Below are 22087 nucleotides of genomic sequence, written 5' to 3'. Positions count from 1 at the left end.
ATGGTATTACCTGAAGTATAGAACCCTGTACATCAACTTGAAAATCACATTCTGCTAACCGTAAGCTTTTGTCACTTTTCCTTTTGCTTCATAATACTAAAGGGGTCCTTACATAAGCAAAGAAAACAAAGAAAGTTCACAAAAGAATGAAATATTTGTGTCTTAAGTTTTTAGAAATTTAACATGTTGCCTTCATACATCTGTTCAAACAGAGTTCATGCTGGGATTTAGGTAAGTGCATGTCTGTATGCCTGTGACAGAGATTGGCAGTGCTGGTCAATATCTGTGTTCTCCTTTCCTTCCTCAGTACATTACAGACATTTTTCAGCTCCCTAAAATCTAGGTGTTCCTGGGTGACCAGACTGGCCGGTGGCATGTGGGCAGAAGTGGTAGCGTGCCTCTTTCAGGCCTGGCCCCTGAAATCTCCCTTAAGAGCCTCTTCACCCTCTCTCTCCTCATTAGCTGATGGGTGCAGAAGATTCTGCAAGACACTGAGGTGAGAAGATGGTAGAAAAGATGAAAAGAGCCTGGATCCCTGAGCGACTGTGTGGAACAGAGGACCCTTTAGGAGTCCCCGGGTGGTGCAAACGGTTAGCACATTTGCCTGCTAACCCAAATACTATAGGTTTGAGTCTACCCAGAGGCACCTTGGAAGAAAGGCCTGGCAATCTAGATCCAAAAAGTTAGCCACTGAAAACTCCATGGAGCAGAGCTCTAGCCTGACACACACGGGGTTGCTATGAGTTGGAGTCAACTCAATGGCAACTGGTTCACCTCCATGCCATGACCGTGTCATGAGTGATGAACAAACCTTTCGTACTCTTCACATATTTCTGTGATTAAGATAGTTTGGGATATCTACATTCAAGATATAAATGTGTCGGTTCAATATCTTACCAAATCACTTTCTGGACCTATACCTCCCACCCTCACCCCACCAGGGGAAATTGTGAACACAATCCCTCACTAACACAAATTATCCAGTCAAGTTTCCCACATGTGGGGAGACTGCAAGAGTCAGCATATCCAGGCTGCAGTGGATAAACCCGGTCCCGGGGGAAGCACCCTCGTTATTGTGGTAACTTCCTGTCAGGTAAGTATAGGCTTATACTTCTGAGAGGATCTAAAGTTTTATCTACATAGCACTTTGAAATGCAGAACGGACTTCAGGGCATCAGCTTTTAGTGAAAATAATTCACGGCAACACTACAGGACAGAGTAGAACTGCCCTACAGGGTTTCCAAGGAGCAGCTGATGGATTCGAACTGCCGACCTTTTGGTTAGCACTCAAGCTCTTAACCACTGTGCCACCAGGGCTCCAACCAAGTATTAGTACAGATCTATATTTGAAGGAAGATGTTACCTGCAAGGTTACCTGTCTGAGACCAAAACATGAACCAATGAATTAAAACTAAATCTTAAACAAACCTTTGGTACCAATTCTGACCCTTTCTTGGTGGATCCAGAATAGTTCCCTTATGAACTATGCTCGAGTTGTCTAATGAACACATCATCTTTTTGTCCTAGCAGTTGCCTGCACAGGGAAGAAAAACAGATTTAAAGAACAAGAGAGTGAAACTTGAGCGTGATGAGGCATATTTCACTTGTTAAAGCGTGAACTATGTGCTGGCAGCTGCTTGAAAATGTAATTTATTTTCATGAGTCTAACATAATACATTTCACTACTGTACTATTTTTATTGAAACTTTGCTGTAAAACATTCTAATGACAAATAGCAAGCATTTTCTCCCGATTAAAATTTTTAACAGTGAAGCTCATTTTTCTCACTATGATTTATTATGTGTAAATCATGTCGTCCTTAGCTATATTATTTCAAAAGTAGGCATACTAGGACATTTTTCATTAATGTCAGTAGCACGCAGAAATGTTGACCCTTAACTAATGGGTTTATTAAGTGGCAACAGAAAACACAGTACTATTAGTAGGAAGTTAGTGTACTTCCACACCATTAAATCATAGGTCTCTGGAAAAGTGTTGATCTCTTTACTTCAAATTGAACACAGACAATCAGTGCAAATTAATACCCATGTTAGTTCACATTGAGTCTTTATAAGCTGATAATATGCTATTCATAGTTTTAAAAGTAGATACATATTTACTAAGATTCTCCCAATTAGCATAGACCCATTGGCCTAGCGCACAAAGGACACTAGAGAGGGACTAATTCACACAAGCAGGAAGAGAAATCTGAATAAAAATTCCAACGATGACTCAGAACACCACCATTATTGTCTGTCTCCAGTTACTAAGGCTGATGGCTGCAACAGTATCAATACACTGGTGGATGGGAAAGGACTGGCCTTAAGGAGGAAAATAACTGTGAAATGAAATTCTGTCCGTCTTCCATGCAGCATTAGTAAACTGTATGACCCAGGTCACTGTAACTTTAGTCTGTAGCCTTACCTTGGGGAACCACAGGATACATAGGGCTATTACCAGATTTCAGATTTCCCCTTTCCCATCCTTCTCCTCTCTCTCTCTCTCTCACACACTCTCACACACACACACACACACACACACACACACAGAGGTTGTTTTCAATCCCCTCGTGCATAAACGACCAGAAAGAACAGGATGCTCATAAAATGTGGAAGACACCATGGACAAAAGTGGAGTCAAGACCTCTGGGTGACTTCTGGAATTAATGGAAGGTGATAGAAGGGGCTTGGCACACTGCAAGCCATTACAATTACTGGTTGAATGGAAGGCCTTATATGTAGATGAGTTCCTGTTCTAGAGGATTTTGAAAAAGTTCCTTAGAAGACTTGTTCCTGAAAGACCTGTTCAAAAGCAGATCTAAAAGACTCAATAGGGACTTTACTTTGGGTTGCCCTCTAAAGCAGTGCTTCCTAGATCTTTCCACATCATGGCACACGTAGAAAATGGTAATATTTGTATGGGACACTCAGTTTACTGGGGTAAACTGAGGAATATGGATTCTGGACGAGGTAGAAGTGGCTTGCTGGGAGTTGGTGAGGCAGATTTCTCAGCATAGAGTTTGGAAACTCTGTTCCAGAGAAGACGAGAGTAATCCTGAGGGCCTGATGAGGAACCAAAATCTATTAAGTCATAACTATGAGAGAAATAGCTGTCATTCATTGAGTACTTCCCATGTACAAGTCACTGCACCCAATGCTTATGTATGCTATTTCTTTTCATCCTTAAAATAATCCTATGGACTCCTGCTAGTTAACAGTCTGAGGATGTCAGATGATTCCTCTCCTCAAGAGACAACTATAAAACTAAATTACTAAAAACAGTCATTTCAGAACACTGGAAAATAATCAAAGGTAGCCAACACTTGGTAAGTGTTTAGTCATAAAAAACTGCTATTGCATTGAACAAGAACCATGAGCTTGTAGCTTTTTTGTTTTTTTTTTTTTTTTGGTCTGGCAACATTCTCACCCCCACAATCTGGGCAGAGAAAACTCGCAGCTTTATCAGCTGAAAGTGACAGACTTGCTCAGGAGCAGGCAACAAAGCAACTAGAAATTTGAAAGGGAGATTCTGGATGTAACAGCACTGTTGAAGGGTTGATGTAATAAACTCCATATACAACTGGCTGACTGATAAACTATGCATGCTCGCTGGATACTCCAGGGAACCTAGCAAAAATTAAAAGCAGAGAGGCTTGTAAATTTGCTGCAGTGCTGAATGTGTAGTCCACATACAGCAACAGAGGGTGAAAGTCTTACTAGCTTGAAGTATCTGCAAAAAACCTCTGCCCAAATCACTGGCTGACTTCTAACCCACGCAGGTGCAGGGCAGGCCCCTTAGGGAGTCAGGCAAAAAATAATAAGCAGAGACATCAGTGGCTGGAGATTTCAGTTTGACTCCCAGCAAGTTAGTAGCAAAGAACCCAACAACCCTCAACAGAACAAAATAGATTCCAGAGTCACTACAAAGAATTATCTATAAATCCTTTTCCCCTACTTTCAACCAAAAATTACGAGCTGTGAAAAAGAACAGGAAAGTACAACTCATACTTGGGAAGAGTGGGCTCAAATGTTAGACTGTTTAAGACAAAGACTTCATTCAAACAGATATTATAAATATGCTCAGAAATTAAAGAAAAACATGTTCAAAGAGTTAAAGAAAACATACTGAGTAAATCAATAAGAAATATGAAAAGAGAAAAAGAAACTATACAGAAGAGCCAAATGGAAATTTTAGAACTGGAAAGTACATTAACTGAAATGAAAAATACACTGAATAGATTCACAAATAAATTTGAGATGGCAGGAGAAAAATATCAATTAATGTGAAGATACACTGGCAGAAATTATCCAGTCCTAAAAACACAGAGAAAAACAATCAAAGAAAAATGAACAGAACCTCAGAGACCTGTGGGCCAATATCAACCATTGCAACTTACATGTAATTCAAGTCCCAAGAGAAGAAAGAAAGAAAAAGAAAAAAATTGAAGAAACAACAGCTCAAAACTACCCAAATTATTGAAACATATTAACCTACAAATCCAAGAAGCTCAATAAAACTAAAACAGTATAAACACAAAGGAAACACATCTACGTATTTGAGACTCAAATTGCTGAAAGCCAAAGATAAGGAGAAAATCTTCAAAGCAGCAAGGTAAAAACTACTTATCACAGAGAGAGGAACAATAATACAAAAATGGTTAGCTTCTCATCAGAATCAATGAAGCCCATAAGACATTGGAATAGCATATTAAAAGTGATAAAAGGAAAACAAAAATGTCAGCCAACAATTCTCTTCCCAGAGAAATTATCCTTTGAAAATGAAAGTGAAATATAGCCATTTCCAGATACATAAAAGCTGAGAAAATTAATTGGTAGTGGACCTGTGCTATAAGGAATGTTGAAAGAAGTCATTTCGGCTAAAAGGAAGTGCAACCAGACGGTTACTCAGATCTGGAAGAAAGAATGAAGAGAACACTGGAAATGTGGCTACACACACACACACGTATATATGTGCATATATGCATATACATTATTTTTATGTATACATGTATGTAGGTATATGTGGTGTGTGCACATATATGTACACACACTCATGCATACATATACACGTACACTTTTTCTTTTCCTTATTTTTTTAAAAGACTTATTACTGCTTAAATCAAAAATAATAAAACTTCATCTTTGGGCTGAAAATGTATATGCCTAGAATATATATGACACTATAGCAAAAAGAAGTGGGTATATGGATCTACACCGATGTGGTTTGTATATTTTACTGGAAAAAAGCCAGTAGTAACTTGAAATAGATTGTGGTAAGTTAAAAATGTATATCCTAATAGTAAATAAATAGAGCTACAAAGTTAATAGAGAAATTGAAATGGCATACCAAAATTGTTTGATTTTAAACAAAAGAGTAGAGGAATAGAAGAAAAAAAAAAAGGAAATGAAAGAAATAGAAAAGACATAGAAACACAGCAGAACTAAATCCAGCCATAGCAAAAATTCTATTAGTATGAATGGACCAAACATTCTAGTCAATAGGCAGAGACTGTTAGATTGGACTTAACAAGCACAATCTATGTATATGCTGTCTATAAAGACATAATTTAGATTCAAAGACACAAATAGGGTGAAAGTTAAAAGATGGAAAAAATATCCCAAGCAAACAGTAAACATAAGAGAGCTAGGGTAGACAAAATACACTTTAAAACAAGTAATATTACTAGAGATGAAGAAGTATATTTCCCAAGTTTAAAAGGGTCAATACAGCAGGCAGATATAACAATTATAAATATATAAGCATCTAACAACAGAGCTCCAAAATACATGAAGCAAAAACTGCCAATATTGAAGGGAGAAAATAGACAAACTAACAGTTATAGTTGGAGATTTCAAATACTCTCCTCTCAGTAATTGATAAAGTAAAGAGAAAATCAGTAAGAATACAGAAAATCTGAGTAACATTATAAACCAACCTGGCATGCACAGAACACTCCATTCAATACATACTCCATGTACACTCCAGCAGAATAAACATTCTTTTGAAGTATACATGGGATATTCGCCAGAATAACTATATGTTGTGCCATTAAATGTTGTTGTTGTTAGGTGCCATAGAGTCAATGTCGACTCATAGTGACCCCATGCGACAGAATAGAGATGCCCCATAGGGCTGTAATCTTTATGGGAGCAGATCACCAGGTCTTTCTCCTGTGGAGCCGCTGGTTAGGTTCAAACCATCAACCTTTCAGTTAGCAGCTGAGCACTTAACCATTGTGCCACCAGGCCTCCTTGAACATAAAATACCAAAAACCCACTGTCATCATAGCGACCCTACAGGACACAGTAGAACTGCTCCCATAGAGTTTCCGAGGCTAGAAATCTTTACGGAAGTAGATTGCCACATCTTTCTCCCATGGAGCAGCTGGTGGGTTTGAACTGCCAACCTTTTGGTAAGTTTATTTTATGACCAGGGAGCGCTGGTGGAACAGTAGTTAAATAAGCCTCCACAAATTTCAAAGGACTGAAATCATACAGAGTTTGTTCTCCAACCACAAAAGAACTAAATTAGAAATCAGTAACAGAACAAAACCTGAGAAATGCCCAAACATATGGAAATTGATATACCCTTATAAATCACAAGGATAATTAGAACATATCTCAAACAACTGAATGAAAATAAAGATAAAATGTATTAAAATGTATGACATGTAGCTAAAACGGTGTTTACAGGAAAATTTACAGCTTTAAATATTTTAGAAATGAAGAACGGGTTAAAATAATGATCTAAGATTTCATCTTAAAGAAAAGCACATTAAATCCGAATTAAGTAAAAGGAAGAAAAAGGCCATGATCAGAGAGAAAAATCAATGAAAAAGAAAACAAATGACAAAATAAAATTAATGCAATCAAAAGTTGCTTCCTTGGGGGAGAAAAAAATCATTGAAATGGATAAGCCTTTAGAGCTAGACTGATCAAAAAAATAAAGACACACATTACCAGTATCTGGAATTAAACAGTTGCAGTCAAGTCAACCACGACTCATGGCGACCCCATATGAGTCAGAGTAGAACTGTACTCCATGGGTTTTCTTTTTTTATTGATTTATTTTGTTGTTGTTGAGAACATGCACAGCAAAACATACACCAGTTCTAGTTTCTACATGTCCAATTTAGTAACACTGATTACATTCTTCAAGTTGTGCAACCACTGTCACCTTCCTTTTCTGAGTTGTTCTTCCCTCATTAACATAAACTCGCTGCCCCCAATCTTTCCACTTGCTGTTGTCAATTTGATCCCATATGGATAATTCTCAAAAGAGTGTAATGCTCAAGGCACACATTTTTTACTAGTTAAGCTAAACTATTATTTGGTTTTGAGAAGACTTCAGGGGATATTTTTGGTTTAAAGTTTAAAGATAATCTCAGGGCAATAGTTTCAGGGGTTCATCCACCCTCCATGGCTCCAGAGAGTCTGAAGTCCATGGGAATTTTAAATTGTGTTCTGCATTTTCCCCCTTTTGATCAGGATTCTTCTATGGAATCTTAGATTAAAGTGTTCAGTAATGGTAAGTGGGCATCATCCAGTTCTTCTGGTCTCATGGCAAAGAAGGAGTTGTTCATGGAAACAATTAGCCACACATTCCATATCCTCCTATTCCTGACTCTTCTTTTTTCTCTGTTGCTCCATGCAGATAGAGACCAACTATTGTGCTTTGGGGGCCCACTTGTAAGCTTTTAAGACCCTAGGCACTATGCAATGAACAAGGAGATAAAAACAGAGGCACTAAACACATTATTAGGCCAATTAATTGGGAAGTCCCATGAAACCATGACCTTAAACTTCCAAATATAGGAACCAAATCCCATGAAGTGTTTGGTTGTACATAATTGGCCCCAGCAGCTTTCTTTCTTTTTTTTTTTTTGGTCATAGTTGTTTTTCTATCACACAATTTTTGCCAATTCAGCCTTTTATGGTGTACATCCTATTGACAGCAATTAACAATTACTGGCTGTGCAACAGTACCCTTAATCAATGCAATTTTTCCATCACCGTTATTCCCCGTTTTCCTTCTCCTTCCTGCCCTGGTAACCACTAATAAATTTTGCCTTGTCTTTTTATATAAATGAGGTTATACAATATTTGTCCTTTTTTGATTGCCTTATTTCATTTAGCATAATGTTGATTTGAAATCTTTCTTCTTTTATCATGTAGCATTTATTGCTATAAATTTCCCTCTGAGTGCTGCCTTTGCGGCATCCCGTAAGTGTGTTGTCGGTTCATTTTCATTCGACTCTAAGAAATTTGTGATCTCTCCTTTGATTTCTTTCTTGACCCATTAGTAGCTTAATAGTGTGTTGTTTAATTTCCAGATGTGTCTATATTTTCCAGTTTTTCTGTCATTGATTTCCAGCTTCACTTCATTGTAGTCAGAGAAAATATTCTGCATGATTTCAATTTTTTAAAATACATCAAAACTTGTTTTGTGACCTAATATATGGTCTATCCTGGAGAATGATCCATATGCACTGGAGTAGAATGTATATCATGCTGTTGTTGGGTAGAATGTTCTATATATGTCTGTTTAGTCTATTTGGCTTATAGTGTCATTCAGGTCCTCTGTTTTCTTTATTAATTTTCTTTCTAGATGTTCTACTTAATATTGAAAGTGGTGTACTGAAGTCTCCAACTATTTTTGTAGTGCTTTCTATTTCTCCCTTTAGTTCTATCAGTGTTTGCTTTATATATTTAGATGCCCTGATGTTGGGTACATATATATTTATGACTGTTAAATCTTGATTAACTGACCCTTTTATTACTATATAATGTCCATCTTTATCTCTTCTAACAGATTTTGTCTTAAAGTCTACCTTATCTGATATTAAGATTGCCACCTCACCTTTCTTGTGGTTATTTGCATCAAATGTTTTATTCCATCCTTTCACTTTCAACCTATTTGTGTCCTTGGGCTTAAGGTGTGTCTCTTGTAAACAGCATAAAGTTGGATCATGTTTTTTTAATCCATTCTGCCACTCTCTGCCTTTTGATTGGAGCATTTAGTCCATTTACATTCACTGTAATTACTATATGAAGTGATTTACTTCTGCCATTTTGTTATTTGTTTTTTGAGTCTTAAGTCTTCTTTGTCTTTGTGCTTTACTATTGCTTGCTTTTGTGTTTTGTTATATATTGTAGTGAGCCTTTGGTTCCCTTCTCCTTTCCTTTTGTGTATGGTTTTTAGCTATTTCCTTAGCGGTTATCATGAATATTACACTTAACAACTTGTATTTATAACACTCTAGGATAAATTAGTACCAACTTAAATTCAGTAACATACAAGAAATTCTATATACTATTCCTCTGCCCCCTTTTGTTGTTATCACTAATTACGTCTTTATATTTCATGTGCCCTGTGACATAATTTTATCTTTGCTTTTTATATATTGTTATTTAAAAATATGAAGGATAAAACATTTAGAATTATCAAGCATAAATAAATACGTTATTACTAGCCCTTATACTTGTCCGTGCATTTCCCTTTATTAGGGCTCTTTCTTTTTGTGTACACCTTTGAATTACTTTCTAGTGTCTTCTACCTTCCATTTACAGAACTCCCATCAGCATTTTTTGTAGGGCTGGTCTAGTGGATATGAACTCTGAGTTTCTGCTTGTCTGGGAATTTTTTAATTTCACCCTCAGTTTTGAAGGATAGTTTTGTTGAGTACAGTATTCTTGGTTGATTTTTTTTCTTTTTCTTTTAGCACTTTAAACATATCATTCCATTGCCTTCTGGCTTCCAATGTTTCTGAGGAGAACTAACCACATAATCTTATTGGGGATCCTTTGTATGTGACCGTTTGCTTCTCTTTCACTGCTTTCAGGATTCTCTCTTTATCTTTACTTTTTGAGAGCCTTAACTATGATGTGTCTTGGTGTAGATCTCTTTGGGTTTATCCTGCTTGGTGTTCTTTGTGATTCTTGGATTTGTAGATACATGTCCTTTGTTATACTGGGGAAACTTTCTGTCCTTATTTCTTCAAATATTCTTTTTGTCCCTTTCTCTCATCTCCTTCTGGAATTCCCATGATGCATATATTAGGTCTCTTGTTGTTGTCCCATAATTCCATTAAAGTGTGCTCAGCTTTCTTGAGCCTCCATTCTTGTTGGTCATCAGTGTCTGTAATTTTAACTATTTGATCTTCTAATCCATTGATTCTTTCTTCTGCCTGATTAAATCTGTTGGTAAGTCCTTCTATTGTGTTTCTCATTTCAGTTACTGTCCCTTTCAGTTGCAATATCTATTTTTTTAGATCCTCAATTTGTTCTTGCATTGTTTTCCTTATTTCTTTTAGCTCTTTGTCTATGTTTTCCCTTGGTTCTTTAATTACGTTTAATGTTGTTTTATTATATTCTTCCATTTTTTTCATTATTTGGTCAACCCTAGTTGTGCTTTTACTTCCTCTGTCATGTTCATTTGGATGGGCCATTGTTTCTCTGTTCTTTTTGTGTGTGTGTTTTGGGTGGGGAGGGGTTGGTGCATTGGAATTTTTTGAAGGTGTTAACTTTCTAGTTTTCCTTAGTATTTGGTGTTTTTGCCCTCACTGCTATCTGGAAAAAAAAAAAAAAAAAAAAACAACTCTTAGGCGGGCAGAGCCTTCAGACTTTGCTTACCGTTTCTTCTCCCTCTCTTTGATAGCTCCTTCTCCCTCCCAGGTTTAATTAGCATTCGAAAGTTTCAGATGTCAGTTTTCAACTTCTGATCTCTCTCAAACACAAAACAGAGAACATACCGTGGTTAGCCTGTCCACCAGAGGGCATCGTCACTCAGGCAAGATATTGTGTGTTAATCAATCTGTCCACCAGAGAGTGCAGTCCTCTCTCTGGTTATTACTCCTTTCCCTGTGTCTGCAACCATGATTTTAGTCAGAAAACCCACACCCAATGAGCGCCCTTTGGGGCTGGGTGTTGCCCTCCAGTTTTGCCTGAGGCTTCCTTTCCTGCTTTATGGAGGCTGCTTATATCTGAGCTGGCATTTAGGGGAGGCACAGGCAGACTTTCCTCCATTTCAGGAGCAGGAGGGGCTGGCACTCCCCAGAAGGACCTCCAAGAGATCTGTCTTGTTGGCCCTGTGGAGGTTATGGAATCAGTCTCCACTTAGGTGACTACCTCCTGACTCCACTGTAGTGAACCTTCTGTAGTGAATCTTCTGTAGGAGTTTGTATAAGTCCAGCAGCTAACAGTTACTGGTTGCAGGAGGGGTCACATTGAACGGACTCCCAGGGAGGCCAACCTTATTGCTGTCAGAGCCCATCCTGTACTATGTTGACTGCGGGTGTAGCCTCCACTCAAGATGCCTATTCCCTAGCACACAGCAGCCTCAGTCAGCAGTCCTCAGCACAAACTGAAAGAAGGAGCAGGCAGATCCAAACTGATCCCCAGGGAAGTCTGTCCTGTTGGTTTCAGAGGCCCGAGCTATGGAGTGCAAAGGGAGGCAGGTAGAGTGTTAACTAGGGGAGTAGACTCCATTGTGGGGGCTTTCTATAGCAGTTTGCAACAACCTGGAAATCAATAATTACCCTTAGGGCATCTCTTAGTACTACCATGCCCTGTGATTAAAGTCAATGCAAAACTATAGCAACCCAATTCCAACGTGACTACGAATGGCCCAGACCCTTCAGGAATGAAGGTTTGGGTCACCTTGCCAGGCAAAGAACTATGACCAGCTGAGACGCTTTTTGAGGGCAAAGGGAATATGTAGTGGGTGGTGGAAGAAGGTAGTTCTAAATACCAGTTACGGCCACGTGACCAATTGCAGAAATGAGGATTGTAATTGTTATGAATATTTCTGCTTTGTATGTGTGCATCAAATATTTTTGTTTTCTTCACTTACAAAATATAAGATGTAAATGGGGCTAGGGCGTTTTTTGGTTTTACGCATGTTAGTTGTATCATGTTAGGTGTAAGTCTGACTTGTAATTGTTTTTATTCAGAGATTATGTATGGTTTGGGGAGATGTGTACAGGTACCAAGTTGACAATGGGTGGACTGTGATGGTTAAGACTTTGTATCAACTTGGCTGGGCCATGATTCTCAGTGTTTTGGCAGTTGTATAATGTTGTGATCACTTCCCTGTTGAAATTTGATATGTGATCACCCCCATGATGGAATCTGCTGAGTGGTACCAGCAGGGGCGGGACCTGTGGCAGCTCACTGCTGCTTCATCCTTCATCTCTCTGCCCTCCTCTGCCTACTTCCCTCCTGCTCGCCTTGCTGGGGCTTTTGCTTGTTCTAGATTCTGCAGCTGGCTTCTGTTAATCTGACCTCTGGTTCTTGGGACTTGAGTTAGCAGCTTGCTAGTGATGTTGAGATTCATCGATCTTCACAGCCTGCTACAGTCTGCTCTCTGGCCTGCTGATCTTGGGTTTGCCAGCCCCTGCAGCTATGTGAATCAGAAGAATCCTCTTTCCTGCCCCCACAGACTTGGGACATTACCCAGCCTCTAAAAACCATGTGAGCCATTTCCTTGATATAAATCTCTCTCTCTCTCTCTCTCTCTATATATATATACACTTTACTGATTTTGCTTCTCTAGAGAACCCAGCCTAAGACAACCTCCAAAACTGCAGGAGAATAAATTTGTGTTGATTTAAGCTACTAAGTTTGTGGTAGTTTTTTACATCTGCTAGGACTAGGAAAAGAGGAAGAAAGCCAGATGACTTATACTACCTGATTTCAAGACTTAATATAAGTTCAAGTAATCAAAACAGGGTAGTATTGGCATAGAAATAGAAATACCGATCAATGGAAAAGAATATAGAATCCAGAAAGAGACCCACATTTATATGGTTAATTGATTTTCCAACAAAGGGGCAAGTAATTAAATGGTAAAAACATAATCTTTTCAATAAATGGGATTAGAACACAAGTGGCTATCCACATGCAAAACAAAAAAGAACCTTGACTCTTCCCTCCCACCATAAACAAAAATTAACTTAAATGGATCATAAATTTAAATGTGAGAGTTAATTTTAAAACTATAAAATGTCTAGAACAAAACGTAGAAAAAAAATCTTTGGGACCTTGGGTTAGGCAAAGATTTCTTAGATATGGCACCAAAAGCATTTTTTTATGACTTGTGCATTTTGTGTCATAAAATCTAAAAATTGATAAATTGGATTTCATCAAAATTAAAAACTTTTGCTCTTTGAGACATACCATTAAGGAAATGAATACACAAGCTACAGAGTGGACAAAAATATGTGCAAAACATATATAAAGGACTTGTATCCAAAATATATGAAGAGCTCTTACAATTTACAATAAGAAGACAACTCAATTTTTTAAATGGCCAAATTAGATAGCTGTTTCACAAAAGAAGATACATAGTTTAAGTAAATACTTCATAAAAGAAGATATATAATTTGAACAGACACTCCGCAAAAGAAGCTATATGAATGGCCAATAAGCACATACAAAAAAAGTAAACATCATTGATTATTAGGGAAATTTGAATTAAAATCACAATGAGAAACCACTACACCCAACAGAATAGCTAAAATTAAAAATATTGCCAATACCAACTGTTGGTGAGGGCATGGGACAACTTAAACCTTGGTACAGTGTTGGTGGGAATGCAAAATGGTAGAGCTACTTTGAACAGTTTGACAGTATCTTGTAATCTTAAACATACACTTATCATGGACCAGCGATTCTACTTCTAGGTATCTACCCAAGAGAAATGAAAACCAATGTCCACACAAATATTTATATGCTTAATGTTCATAGCGGCATTATTCATAATAGCCAAAAAATGGAAACAAGTCAAATGTTCACCAGCTGGTGAAGAGACAGACAAACAAAAGGTGGCATATCCATACAATGGAAGATTACTCAGCAATCAAAGGGACTGAACTACTGATACAGGCTGCAAACAACATGACTGGACCACTAAATATCATGTTTATTAAAATATATTAGAGACACACCCAAAATAAATTATACATACTGTATGTTTCCATTTATGTGATATTCTGGAAAAGGCAAAAAATACTGTGATAGAGTGAGGCATTGGTAGGTCAGTGGTAGAATTCCCACCTTCCATGATGGAGACCTGGGTTTGATTCCCAACAAATGTACCTCATGCCCAGTTACCACCTGTCTGTCACAGTGGATTTTATTTTGCGATGATAGATGGTTACCTAGGACCAAGCGTACGACTGGGGATTGGCAGAAAAGGGGCCCAAATGGTACTTCTAGGGGATGATGGAAATGTTTTAAGCAGATTGTGGTGGTGGTTGCAAAACTCACTGAAGTGTACACTCAAATTGTGTGAGCTGACTGCATGAAAATTATATTTCAATAAAACTTTAAAAAGACACACACAATTCTATGAGGTAGACGTTATTCATATTTTGCAACTGAGGAAACAGTCTCCGTTACCCGAGGAGACTGAGTACTTTGCTTAAGCTTAGCAGCTGGTAACTGTCTTACTTCAAAGTCCACATTGGTAACCACTTCATTCTACTGATTGTGGGGGTTTAAGAGACATGGGGGACACCTTGAGGTTGGAGGAAGCTCCCAGGGTCAGCAAACCCTACATGAGCTGAAGCCACTGGGGACTGCTGCCTCCCACGGGAATAGTCTGTCCCAGGAATAGAGGAGAAAGTACTGGGCTAGAGACATGTCATCTAGAGATCTCTTCTGCTCTCAGAGGCCATGTGCGCTCTTGGGGAAACAAGGCACATAGAGGAGCCTTCAAATTCTGGCTTTGCCACGTAAGAGCCATCCGACCTTAAGAAGCCAGTTAATGTCTTTAAGCTTCAGTTTCTTAACCAATATAAATGACTCAAAGATGACCTACATTACTGAGTTGGTTTGAGTATTAAATGAGATAAATGATATAGTAGGGTCTCAGTAAAAGTAAATTCCTGTCCCTTTCCCTCTTGAGGGGAAAGGTACTCAGTCCCACTGTTTAATATCCAGAAGGAGGATTTAGATTGTTTTTTTAAACATTCTTTACTGAGGAAAGTTAATAAAAGGTTTTTATTGGTGCCTTCCTGGACATTAGTTACCTGTCCCTCAAAGTCTACCAGGATGCTGTAGTTGTGGGAAAAAAATATGAAACTCATTTAATTGTAAAATTATTTCCTTCCCTTGCTTTTGTTTCTATGATGTCTGTTATATAAAGCCACCAACACTTCTACATAAGTGTCTTAGGCTGGGTTCTCTAGAGAAGCAAAACCAGTAAAGCATATAAATACATACACATAGAGAGATTTATATCAAGGAAATGGCTCATGCAGTTGTAGAGGCTGGAACGTCCCAAGTACGTGGGTCAGGATAGAGGCTTTTCCTGACATACACAGCCACAGGGGCTAGCAAACCCGAGATCACAAGGTCGGAGAGCAGGGCTCTTGTTTACAGGCTGTGAAGATCGACAAATCCCAAAGATCATCAGGCAAGACCGCAGCTAAGCTGCTAGCTCAAGTCCCAAGAACCAGAGATCAGATGAACAGGAGCCCAGCTGCAGGATCCAGAACAAACAAAAGCCCACAAGCCTTGCCAGAATATCCACTTATATTCAATGCAGGCCACATGCCCAAGGAAATTTCCCTTCAACTGATTGGCTACTCATAGCAGATCCCATCATGGAGGTGATCACATATCAAATCTCATCATGGAAGTGATCACACCATCACACAACTATCAAATCATTGAGAATCATGGCCCAGCCAAGTACACACACAACATTAACCATCACAATAAGTTTCAATAAAAATCAAAAGAAATTATATACATGTGTATGTATAACTGGAGTCCTGGTGGCGCAGTGGTTAAGTGTTCGGCTGCTAACCAAAAGGCTGGCAGTTCAAATCCACCAGCCGCTCCTTGGAAACCCTATGGGGCAGTTCTACTCTGTCCTATAGGGTCACTATAAGTCAGAATCACCTCTACGGCAACTGGTATGTATAACGTACATGTACATGAAAAAACTTGCTCTTGATGTTGTGTACAATTTGAATCATGGTTGTTTGGCAGTAAGTAAACAAATGTTTAAAACTATTATACTAAAGTGACACCCCAAATGACTGTTTAAGAACTATTAGGCAATCATTCTATTAAGTCCAGCAAATGATAACCTGATGGCTGCCACTGTATGCAAATCTCGTAACTTTATTATTTTTTTTTTAAATTATCAGGTTTTGAGATTAAACCCAAAACATTTAATTGTTTAATATTATTTGACTAGATAGTGATGAATGCCTTCCCTCTTCACTATGTCTTGTCTATATGGGGGTTCTCATATTTTACGGTGCAAAAATAACTCCAGGTGCTTCTAAAAATGCAGAGTCCGGGGACCCTAACCCAGAAATTATGATTTAATACGACAGAAGCACAGCCCAGTAATGGGTATTTTTTAAAACAAATACCCCAGGTGATTCTGCTGTAGGTGATTCTGACTTATACATAATTCATATCTTATCTATTTCCTGTGATTATTCTAGTTCATGGTTCCCAGTGTCTTTGGGGAATATTAATTGGTGTTATAAAATAGGCTTTGCAGTCAAGTAAGTTTAGAAACACACTTTGAGAAATACTCATTTTGTCTGTAATGATCTTTCTTCGCTTCTAATTTTATACTTGCTGTCTAATTTTATGTGTCAATTTGCACACGTCCATAGGTTTCCGTACTCTGTGTCATAATGAACAATTTAGCATTTTCTTGTTTTACTGCCTGTTTCGTGTGTAGGTATCCTCTTTCCGAGTGGATCTGTAAGGCCCCCGAGCATAGGCGTGTATTTTATAAGTTCTTTATATCACACAGAGCCTACATGATAACTGTTCCCGCCTTCGGAAGGCAAAGACACTTACACACAGGCAATTGTAATTAATATCACAACAGAGTTAGTTGGGAAAGGCAGTAATGAGGCCTAAAAGGTCTATGTCTATATTTTAGGTTTAGTCCCTTCTTGTTTCCAAATATGGCTTCATATAAGGTTCCAGAAGAAAACATACACTTGAAAGACCAGAAGCTCATGGCAGGTCACATAACATAAGGTAAACACGATAAGCTTTTACATAGCTGACAATGAAAGAGAAAGGCCTGGAAGAACAGCATGGTGTCAAATGCCATATTGCTGGAATAACTTTTCCCAAATGCTGTGTCATCATGGCTTCTGGGTGCTAGTGGCTATACAAAGGGATTGAAAAAGAGGTTATGTATAAGAACAGGCAAATAAATAAACATATAAACATTTTATATATGATTTTAAGTCCAAGTAGGTCTGCAACTTAAAAGTTCAAGTGGTATTTATAATCTAAACTGAGATGAATGAGCTTCAGAGATTAGAAAATCATTTAAAATAGTATGTAAAATCATGTGTGTATTTCCATTTTTTAGACAGCATGTATATAATATTCATCAGAATCACAAAGGGGTCCACAACTCGAAAGAAAGTTATCAATCTGTGGTCTAAATATTATATTTTGGCTCATACAATCAGGAAGTTTATAAAACAGAATTTTTCTAATACACTTCTTCAAACAACATTTGTAAGCCTGTTTTAAACGCTCTAATTGAGTAGTTAGAATAGTGAGGCAGTATTTACAGACTTGAAGCTCTGCTGTCTTTGCCTGTTTCTAGAGCCAGACATTCATATATTTACTTAAAGTGGTTCACTCAACAATCATGGTTATAAGTTGAATCACACACATTCTTTCAGCTTAATAAATGCCAGGGAGTTTATAAACTCTGAAAGAAAAACTACTATTTCTGGTAATTGACCCCAGACTGTATTTGCTAAGCTAATATAAATCATTGTCCTGACTCAATATGGCCATTTTCTCCAGTAACCATTGGGCGACATTTCCCAGGACAAAGGAGGCCTTCTGTAGTCTTTAGATTTACAAAGGACTTGCAGGTTAATGGGTGTTGTCATTCTTTCAGTAGTTTTGGGGGGAAAACAAATGAATCATAAGAGCTAAAATTCCAAGGTTTAAAACAATGTAGTATAATCAACAAATGTGTGGGCCAAACTTGGAGCAATTTTCCCCTAAGGATGTTTTTTTTTTTTTTCTTTTCCCAGCATGGGTCATTTGTCTTCATCTTTCCTTCCAGCAGCTGTGGTTGAGTTTGCAGTAGGTATATTTTTACTGCTATAAAACATCAACAACTACACATATTGACAAAAGAAAATGTAAAATCATTTTGCTTCAAGGGAGCTGCATTTTACATGTCTTTATCTGGGAGGAAAAATAGCTTAGAATTTAGCAGATCTATTTTGTAGCTCTAATAATAATATGCTGGCACTCAAACACAAAATTCTGACCCTCAGTCATGGATTTGTGATGATTTATTTCCATATTCCCCAATTAACCCTCTTTATGCCAGCAACACATGAAGATAAGACACTGGCTGGGAGTATATGTATATTCTCGGACCACAGAATATTACAGACATGTTAATTAGTGCTGATGGAAACAATCATTTTTACACATCCCAGTATGATCTCCAAGAAAATATGGTATAGTGGAAAGAGCATGAACCTTGAAGTTAGACAGATTCATTCTCTGAGTCCTTATTTATACACTATTGCCAGCCTGGGACTAGGGATACAATGGGAAACTCACCCTGCTGCATGCAACTTCTGGTTAGCTGCCATCGAGTTGTACCCCGACTCACGGCCAACACCATCCACAACAGAACAAAACGCTGGCAGGTCCTGCTCCCTCCCCGCGATCAGTTATGGACTGGACCATTGTGATCCACAGGGTTTTCACTGGCTGATTTTGGAAGTAAAGCTCCAGGCTTTTCCTGCATAGTCCATCTTAGTCTGGAATCTCCACTGAAACCTGTTTAGCAGCATAACACTCAAGCCTCCACTGACAGATGGGTGGTGACTGCACATGAAGTACATTGAGCAGGAATTGAATCGGGGTCTCCCACATGAAAGCTGAGAATACTACCAGTGAACCACCAATGCCCTTGCGTGCAACTTACAATATCTTAAATTCTAGGGGCGCCATTTAGCACTTAAACGTGCCAAGTTATTTAATCTTGCTGAGCCTCATCTGTAAAAGGAGATAATATTACTCATCTCTCAGAGTGATATGAAAAATACACACACAAAAAGTATCTGGTTCAATATCTAACAAACACGTAATATTTAAACATGAATTATTATCAGTTATTTCTTAGTTTTGAAAGATAAACATCATGATGGTGAAAATTGTGTGACAGGTCAGAGAATACGTTTCAAATTCTCTAAAGAACAATACAGTGCAGCAGCCCTATGTGCTGGTTTCATAAGACTGTCCTACAGTTTAGGGATTACTTTATTTTGCTAAGATGCATCTAACATAATAGTTGACCTTCTCTCCAACACAGCAGAGAACTGTGAGTGGAAGGACTGGGCAGTTATTCAGATGCCGTACATAGTATGAGAAATGCAAAAGCATGAAAGGATTACTTTACATGCAGACCCAAACTACTACTTCTGAATGTGTGAAAGTGTGGCTAGAACAAACTCAAGGTGGTAGACAAGGCTCATTTATAGCTTCTCCTGGGAAGAACTGTAACTCCCTGTTAAAGGTGGAATGTTGTTTTACCTCTGCAGCAGAATTACTGCAGATGCTGAACTATAATTCTGTCTTAGGCTGGATTCTCTAGAGGAGCAAAACCAGTGAAATGTGTGTGTATATATATATATATATGTATATATATATATTTAGCTGCCATCGAGTTATACCCCGACTCATGGCCAATGCCATCCACAACAGAACAAAACACTGCCAAACATATGTGTGTGTGTATATATATGGAGGGAGGGAGGGATGGAGGGATGGATGGATGAAGACTTAATTCAAGGAAACTGCTCACACAGTTGTGGAGGCTGGCAAGTTCCAAAATCCATGAGTCAGGTGGCAGGCTGGAGGCTTCTCTTGACTCACATGGTTACTGGGGCTGACGAATCAAAAATCAGCAGGTCGGACAGCAGGCTGCTGGTTCACAGAGCTGTGGGAGCTGGTGAATCCCAAAATCTGCAGGTCAGGGGGCAGGCTGCTGGCTCATGTCCAAAAAACCAGAGGTCAGATAATGCCAAGTTGGATGCAGGATCCAGAGCAAGAATGAGCCTTGCTGGAACATCCATTTATATACTGGAGGCAGGCAACACGCCACATGGAAATTCCCTTTTCAACTGACTGGCTGCTCATAGCAGATCTCATCATGGAGATGATTACATCATATCAGATCTCATCATGGAAGTGATTACATTATATTACATTATGGAAGAGAAATCAATCCAATGTCTGCCAAACCACTGAGAATCATAGCCTAGCCAAGTTGACACATAACATTAACCATCATAAACTCCAAATGGATTTGTAAGATCCTTGAAACAGAAGTATATATTTCTATAACTGAAGATTTAGTTCAGTGGCTCCCAATGTTCTTTGCCACCAAAGTCAAACCAAAAACCAAATCCACTGTCATCAAGTCGATTCTGACTCATGGCAACCCCATGTTTTACAAAGTAGAATTGCTCCATAGGGTTTTCTTGGCTATAATCTTTGCAGTAGCAGACTGCCAGGCCTTTCTTCTGTGGCACCACTGGGTAAGTCTGAGCCACCAACCTTTTGGTTAGTAACTGAGTTCTGCAGTACAGGGACTCTGTGAGTGTTTACTGTTATTACTACGCTACTATGCTGAATTTATTTTAATAATTCTTCTCTTGCCTATTAAAGAGAGACATATATAATGATTAGTATGTCTCATCATGAAGACACATCCAGCATTACTACATTGAGTTAATACCATTTAAACCAAAAGCAGAGAAACTCAAGCTCCTAATTATCCTGTGCAGCTTTATCATGGTAAATAAACAAATGCTTTTCTGAAATACTGGAATGGTCTAAGAACAACTAGAACCCCTCTTATATACTTTTAGGGGTCCAGAGAACTCATGTTCAGAACTATTGGGTTTCTTTGTAAAGTTTCTTTCCTTTCTGAAAACCATTTAAAATAGCCTCCTATGAATCATGAGTTAGAACTGTAGTTGTTTGCTCATTCCTACAGTCTTAAGATATAATGAATCAATAATCTTTACAATTAACAATTGCAGAATTATAATTACAAGGATCAGGGAAATGTCCCAATGCAGGTCTGTTTAGACCCCAAAGAATTACATGGGTTTGTGAATCTGCTCACAGCTCTGTTTCCCCTTGGTGGAAACCATGCCATCTAAGCAGTCGATTGGGGTACCACTAGACTGTAAACAATGGTAAGGAGCAATGCTCTAGCAATTAAACTTGGTAGAACCAGCACCAACACATTGTGCAATAAGAAGTAGACAAACCATAGCTAACAACACACAAACTCCAGAAACTGGGACTCACAAAAAAAGACCAGACTTACTGGCCTGACAGATACTAGAGAAACCCCAACTGTATGACCCCCAGACACCCCTTTAGCTCAGTAATGAAGTCACTCCCGAGGTTCACCCTTCAGCCAAAGATTGGACAGCCCCATAGAACAAAACGAGTCTAATGGGGCACAACAGTCCAGGCACAAGGACTAGAGGGCAGGAGGGGACAGGAGGGCTGGTAATAGGGAACCCAAGGTCAAGAAGGGACAGTGTTGACATGTTGTGGGGTTGTTAACCAATGTCACAAAACAATATGTGCACTAACTGCTTAATGAGACACTATTTGTTCTATAAACTTTCATCTAAAGTACAATAAAAAATAAAGACTTCACCAAAAGAGTAAAAACAGAACCTACGGACTGGGAAAAAATTTTTGGCTGTGACAAATCTGACCAAGGTCTAATCTCTGAAATCTACAGGAAAATGCAACATTTATACAACAGAAAAACAAATAATTTAATTAAAAAATTGGCCAAGAAAATGAACAGACACTTCACCAAAGACAACATTCAAGAGACTAACAGACACATGAGGAAATGCTCACGCTCACTAGTAATTAGAGAAATGCAAATCAAAACCACAATGAGATACCATCTCACTCTGGCATTACTGGTACGAATCAAAAAACAGAAAATAACAAATGTCGGAGAGGCTGCAGGGAAATTGGAACTCTTACGCACTGCTGGTGGGAATGTAAAATGG

At 38.4% G+C, this 22087-nt stretch overlaps 1 protein-coding gene and 1 non-coding gene across 2 annotated transcripts in view; both read right to left on the bottom strand.

The window, feature by feature from the left end:
- The window catches only part of CPA6 (carboxypeptidase A6), a 384439-nt gene that overhangs the window by 313545 nt on the left and 48807 nt on the right, over positions 1-22087 (bottom strand). The window lies entirely within an intron of this gene.
- On the bottom strand, positions 939-1101 carry LOC111819776 (U1 spliceosomal RNA). The gene has a single exon (XR_002823364.1). It is a non-coding gene; the product is annotated as a U1 spliceosomal RNA (small nuclear RNA).

Source organism: Trichechus manatus, unplaced genomic scaffold (assembly GCF_000243295.1).
Source record: "Trichechus manatus latirostris isolate Lorelei unplaced genomic scaffold, TriManLat1.0 scaffold00018, whole genome shotgun sequence".
NCBI lineage: Eukaryota > Metazoa > Chordata > Mammalia > Sirenia > Trichechidae > Trichechus > Trichechus manatus.
The sequence above is the reverse complement of the archived record's forward strand: the minus strand, read 5'-3'. Positions and strand labels throughout refer to the sequence as shown.